The sequence below is a fragment of the Grammomys surdaster genome, unplaced genomic scaffold (genome assembly GCF_004785775.1).
Source record: "Grammomys surdaster isolate TR1022 unplaced genomic scaffold, NIH_TR_1.0 266, whole genome shotgun sequence".
Lineage (NCBI taxonomy): Eukaryota > Metazoa > Chordata > Mammalia > Rodentia > Muridae > Grammomys > Grammomys surdaster.
This window is the reverse complement of record NW_021604707.1, coordinates 41,206-48,467: the sequence shown is the minus strand read 5'-3', so window position 1 is coordinate 48,467 and position 7,262 is coordinate 41,206. Positions and strand designations below refer to the sequence as shown.

Sequence of the window (7,262 nt, the reverse complement as noted above, 5' to 3'; positions counted from 1 at the left end):
TATAAATTTAATAAATATATTTATGTAGTGGTGGGTAAATAGGCATGCAGGTACAATTGAACATAGAATCCAGAGGCCTTTGATTCCTTGACCTAGATTTACATTAAGTTGTAAGTTATTGAATTTTGATGCTGGTAACTGAGGTTGGGACTTTGGCAAGAACAGCAATTGGTATTAACTACAGACCTATAACTTCAATATCTCATATTTTAAATTTTAGATATCCTGAAAAAAATTAAAATTGTTGTATACTCACCGATGTTCCTCTTGTGGCCCACTCTAAGTCTTCAGATATATGAAGTTTTTGGCTCTGTGGGAAACAAAGAAAATAGCTTCCTATTTTGACTTTTAATCCAAGGCCTTATGGAAAATTCCAAATGTTGAAAATGTCATACTCTGCACGCTGATTTTCCCTATTATTCATGATCAGCAGTTCACCAACAGGGTTAATAAATACTCTAGTGTTCAGCAAGGAAGCCATCTAAATGAGATGCATCATCAGATGATTACATGTACATATCAATTAAGGAAAAGTAAAATTGAGAGTGTTCCCTAATTTTTAATGTTTTTCAGAAAAGACAGCTATATTAAAGTAATCCCATGTACTTATATATAATATAACTCATGGGTAATTAAAAATTCATATACCTCATTTTAATGTTACAAGGCAAAAAGTGTTAAAATTAACACTTTCTAAATAACAAATAACATGATGTGAGTGTGTGTATATGTATGTGCATGTGTCCTCTTGCATATGTGTGTGCACATGTTTGTCAAGAATAATTTTTAAAATTGAAGCCGTGTATGTGAGAATGAGTGGAAAGTCTGAATATCTGGAAGTTGTGGGAACAAAGGATGGTAGTGTGTCATTCATGTACATACAGTTTTCATATATGAAATAAACATAAACTTATTAAAATGCACAGTCTTCATCATTTAGGTTTTTATAAATAATTGTTACTTTAATAAGTAACTATTAATCACAGCAAATGTACCAATTATTGAGAAAATTATTCTTGAAAAAATTATTCTAGGCTAGTTATCACTTAATGCTTTTATGATAAAACTCTTAACTCCTATTTTAAATATTGAACTCATTTGATAAAATGTTGAGATACATTTTCACAAACTCACAGATATTCATTCAAAAATACTGTCTCCTATTATATGTTATCCTTGTGCATATTACACATCCATGTAAAAGACTCGTTAGGTAGTTTTATAGTATAGAAATCTTTTTATTGCAAGAATAATCTCTAACAAATTTATGTGAGTTTCTTGGGGGCCATTTAAAAGATCACATTGATATATCTAAGCATAATGAAGTGTAAGAAACTTTACCTGCTGACAGTCAGTGAACACTCCTTTGAGTTCTGTCATTTTCTGAGACTCTACTTGTTGAAGAATGAGTTCATGGTAGGTGTGGGCCACAGCATACACAGCATTATATAAATTGTAACCTTCTTCACTCAGGATGAGGTCAAATTTGTGCAGTGCTAACCATTCCACTGTATTGTTGAATGTAAAATGATCCATTTTGCTATTGCTGTTCTTAGATATTGAACAATTTAATTCCACAGTAGCATAGTCTGAGAAATGTCTACTGGGTACATGAAAGTGTTCATTGTTTGCATAAAATTCCTTAATTTAGAAATCTCACTGTGGTGGTGTTCAAAAGTGACAGTCCCATGAAAGAAATCAAGGCTGAAATCTCTTTTATTTATGATGACATCCCATTGTGAGGTTGTGATCCAGATTCTCTGTGCACCTAAATATCCCCATTTTCTGAAGCTGACTTCTAGGGTAGAGTTCATTTCACCATAAATGATAACAACCCTTGCTGTTGATGTCATAATTTGTTTATCGTACATCTTAGCCTTTGTCATGTATATCTGCATGTTTTCTGGGATCATATTAACAAAAGCTAAACAGATCCCATACATTTGCATTTCCTCTCTCAAGTTTGAGAAAAACTGAATACCATGGTCATCATTTGAAATGACCAGTCCAATCCAAGTCCATCTAAAATGAAGCAACAAGGAGACAAACACGTGTCCTTGGTGACTATCTGATAGACATAGGGAAATTGGTCATGGTCACTCAGGTTAGGATTAAATGGTCCAAAGAAAATCTAAAAGATGTAGAAGAGAGGATGAAACATCCACATGAGGAATGTGATCTTAAGGAAGTTTGGACTTATATACAATTAACATTACTCACCTTTCAGAACTCCCATTAAGGATAATAAAATTATTTTATAAATAGCATGAATTATTTCTTTTGAATTCTAGACTATTCTTGAAAAGTCTGAGCATTCTAAAAAAGTGTTTTGCCTATTTCCACAGTGTGCCTATGATCTGATTTTAAATTATAATTATTACAGTGTATGTAAAACAGCACACACACAAACACATGCTGACCAAGTTTTCTCCCTAGGCACCTGTGAATTGAATGAACATTGTTAACTCATCCAGTGTCACACATTCTCACCTTCAGTTTCCTAGAATTAATTGCCAGTTTTAAGGATGTCATCCATGATGGTCCTGTAAGTTGTATACCACAACATGTCCGTATTCCACAGTTATAATTAATAAAATTAAAATTATTGTTTTGTGGTGAATATTTTTTATCCAGATATCCAAAAATGTCTTCACACAGGCCAACAATGTGGGAGAACATCAAAGACATGTTGGGTAAAAGATAAGGATTCTTGTTGATCTCATCAGTAGCAAAAAACATTACTAAAAAACCCTCATATCTTCTTGCTGGTATTCTACAAGAAGGCATAGGGATGAGTAAGGAGGACATACAAAATACAAAATTTTCTGCTCAATTGCAATAATCTTTGTACTATGAGCAATGCTAAGTTTCTGTGTAATTGCTACTTTTCCTTAAATACACCTCAGAAATTAGAGATCTTTAGGATTGAATATAATTTAAATATTCCCCCAAATATGTTACTCTAGTATGATACATTTTATATTCATGAAAATCCATAAAGACCTTGTTTTATCACTGAATGCTATTCCTGAACTAGTGTTAGGAGCTGACAAGGAGAAGCTAAAAACTAGCAGGTGATCTTACTGAGATGAGTCTGCCTTAGATTAAAAAACCTCTATGATAGATTTTCTCTTGTAGGCAAGTCCCAGGGGACATTTATTTTATGATTGATTCCTGCTATTTATATGCTTTCCTGTTGTTACTAAATATATATGACAACCACTAGGTATTAGCCCATCCTTTTCAGCAGATCTCTGCAGATGAAGATATACTGTCTTGTAGTGGTACTATATTGATAAATCGATGATTTCTTAATTCTTAATGATGATCCTATAGGAATTCCTAAAAATATAATAATCTTTAGCTCTTTTATAATACAATGCTCTTAAATTCTTTCTGGTAGTCAAAACTGAAATGAGAACTCTGCCAGTCTTTAGTGTTATGACTTAATTGCTTCTGAGATAGCAAGCAGGCACTACTACTCAGAGCACATTCCAAGAGCTTGTAAAACCATTAACCAAAGGTCTTAAAAAAGGAACTAACGACTTACTATAAGTGTTAGGACACAAAGTAAAATATTGACTGACTTTATCCTTACAAAACTTCACTAATTACTTAGTCATAGAAGTTATGGTTTTTAACTCTACATGAACCTATAGAATTGTGACAAATGATGAATGGCTAGCCACATAATTACTCCTAATGAATATGCCTGTAAACATTGTCTGTTGTAAACTTCTTATTTGATTTCTGATTTGAATTTATATGTAAAGCTGTAGTGAACTATTTATTATGCAATCATGTATTGTGAAAGATGTATAAGTGCTGAGGCAAAGAGAAGAAACAGAACTGAGCTGAGGACACCTTTTAGACAGAACACCTTTTACACAGAACTGAACAGAACCTTTTAGACAGAACTCAAGAGAGTACTTTTTAGATAGAACTGAACTCAAGAAGAACTTAGACGTGAGGCATAGAATTAAGAGTAATGATAATGAGAGTAAAGGCATTATTGTGGTATCAGAGCTTGAGGAAAAAGCAAGACTAGGAAGAGAATGCAGCGTGAAATAACTTAGAAATTATAAGGCAGGCTGAGCAGTGGTGGTGCATGCCTTTAATCCCAGCACTTGGGAGGCAGAGGCAGGCAGATTTCTGAGTTCAAGGCAAGCATGGTCTACAGAGTGAGTTCCAGGACAGCCAGGTCTGTACAGAGAAACCCTGTCTCAAAAAACAAAAAGAAAACGAAACAACCCCCCCCAACCAAAAAAACAAAACAACAACAAGAAGAAAGAAATTATGAGGCAACTTAAAAAAACTAAGCGAGAAATGTGCAGAATCAAGAGAGAAATTGGAAAAAGAAGAAGCTGCAGAGAGAGCAGAAGGAGCAGGCAAGCTTCTCCTTATCATGGGATAGAACAGTTATTTCCTTAATAACCAGGCAAGCTCAGTCTTATTAAAGAGAACAAAGCTTTCTTTATATAGACTAGGGTTTAATTCATTTAGCAATAAAGGGGTAGAAGCTTTCCCTTTCATTATGCAATAAAGATTGGAACTCATTTTTTTTTTATCCAGAATAGCTGAGTTCTTTCTGCACAAGTGCTTGTTTTTTGGTTTTTTGGGGTTTTTTGATCCAAATACATATGTAAGTATGAGTGTGTGTATGTGTGTGTATGTAATTATGAGAATGTATATAAGCAGGATCCAGTTGGCTTGAATGGAAATGTATAAATATGCATGCGTGAATCTGTATATGAATTTATATGAGTTTATGCTTATTTGCTTACATAATTTTTTTTTCCTTTTGGGAGGGTGATTATTTTCTTCTGGTTCAATAGAAGTTTATTGCTTCAAACTTTTCCCTAGCTTGACAAGAGAGAGGAATCTAGACAAAAGGGAAAAGGCTGTAGTAATTAATCCTTTACTTACTATCCTGCTCTTTTACAATGAGGTGCTAAATGCCAGAAACTGCACTTTCTGGACTCAGAGGAACTCACAAGGCAGGCCAGTTACTGAAGCAAAGTAACTTAGATTAAAGATAGGTAAAAGTTTTATTATTATACAGTAACCTTAAACATCTTGCAAGACCAACTCTTATCCCTACCAACCCTCGTCCCCCTCTGCTGCCTCAAGAAGAACCTAACAAGAAAGAAGAACAGATAGGGATGGCCTCCAGCAAACTAGATTTCAATCCTAGGAAGTAAGGCTGCTATACAATAGTCTTAGAGTTTGAATTCCATAGAAATATAAAAAACATAATGAACCATGTATAAAATCCATAACACATTCTCCTTCTTGCCAATTGGGAAAAAATCTTCACTAACTCTACATCTGATAGAGGGCTAATATCCAAAATATTTAAAGAACTCAAAAGAGTTCCAACCAAGAAACCAAACAACCCAATCAAAAAAATGTGGTATAGAACTAAACAGAGAATTCACAACAGAGGAATCTCAAATGGCTGAGAAGCGCTTAAAGAAATGTTCAAAGTCCTTAGTGATCAGGGAAATGCAAATCAAAACAACCCTGAGATTCCACCTTACACTAATCAGAATGGCTAAGATCAAACCTCAGATGACAGCACCTGTTGTTGAGGATGTGGAGAAAGAGAAACACTCCTCCATTGCTGGTGGGATTGCAAACTGGTACAACCACTTGGGAAATAAATCTGGAAGTTTCTCAAATAATTGGAAATACATCTACCTGAAGACCCAGCTATACCACTCTTGGGCATATACCCAAAAGATGCCCTACCATAACAGAGGGATGCATGTTCCACTATGTTCCTAGCAGCCTTATCTATAATATCAAGAAGCCAGAAACAACCCAGATGTCCCTCAACAGAAGAATGGATGCAGAAAGTGTGGTTCATTTACACAATGGTATACTACTCCTCTATTAAGAATGAGGACATCATGAGTTTTTCAGGCAAATGGATGGAACTAGAAAATGTTATCCTGAGTGAGGTAATTCAGACCCCAAAGGACATGCATGGTATGTACTCCCTAATAAGTGAATATTAGCCAAAAAAGTACAGAATACCCAGTATACAATCCACAGAACTCAAAAAGGTTATCAAGCTGAAGGACCCAAGTGAGGATGCCTCATTTCTACTTGGGAAGGAGAAGAAAGCAATGACAGGATGGAAGAGGAAGTGAGAGAGAGAGGGATAGAAGGAGGGAGGGACCTGGGTGGAAAAGTGGACAGGGAGGGGAAGAGGGGATCATGTTCAGGTAGATGGAGGGTACAGGAGTGAAGCACTGAGGGCCAGCAGAAAGAATGAAAACAGACAACCATGGTAGGTAGGTAGGAGGTAGGGGGAACTCTTTAGAATGTACCAGAGACCTGGGAGGTGAGAGGCTTTCAGGACTCAAAGGCAGGGACTCTAGATAAAATGCCCTACAGTGGGGAGAGGGAACTTGTAGAGCCTATCTCCAGTAGAAAGACAGGGCATCAAATGGAAGGATGAGGTTGCTATCCCACAGTCAAAAACTCTGACTCAGAATTGTTCCTGTTTGTAAGAACTTCAGGGACAAAAATGGAGAAGAGCCTGAAAAAAAAGGAGGTCCAGTGAGAGGCCCAAATTGGGATCCATCCCAAGGTGAAGCCTCCAGGCCTTATACTATTACTGATACTGTGGCATGCTCACAAAAAGGGACCTATCATGACTGCCTTCTGTAAGACCCAACAAGCAGCTGAAAGAGTCAGATGTAGATATTTACTCCCAACCCATGGACAGAAACTGCTGACCCCTATGGTTGAATTTGTTAGAAGCTGGAAGAAGCTCAGGAGGGGGATGACCCTATAAGACCAGCAGTCTCAACGAACCTGGATTTCCAAGATCTCTCAGACACTGGGCCACCAACCAGGTAGCATATATCAGCTGATATTAGACCCCCAACACATATACAGCAGAGGACTGCCGGGTCTGAACTCATTCAAAAAAGATGCACCTAACCCTCAAGAGACTGGAGACTCCAGGGAGTGGGAAGGTCTGATAGAGTGGGCATCGGGGTTGAGGACATCCTCCTAGAGATGAGGGGAGGAGGTATGAAATGTGGGACAGTCAAAGGGTGAACTGGGAGGGAGATAAAGTCTAGATTGTAAAAAAAGATTAACTAAAATAAAAATAAAAAGAAAGTTCACTGTCAACTCTAGAACCTAGTTTAATCTCCAGTGCCAACATGGTGTGAGGAGAAAAGTGAGTCCTGCCAGTCTACACACACACACACACACACACACACACACACACACACACACACACA

At 36.6% G+C, this 7,262-nt stretch overlaps 1 pseudogene; it reads right to left on the bottom strand.

Moving 5' to 3' along the window:
- LOC114628230 overlaps window positions 1-7,262 on the bottom strand; it is a 13,089-nt pseudogene that overhangs the window by 3,256 nt on the left and 2,571 nt on the right.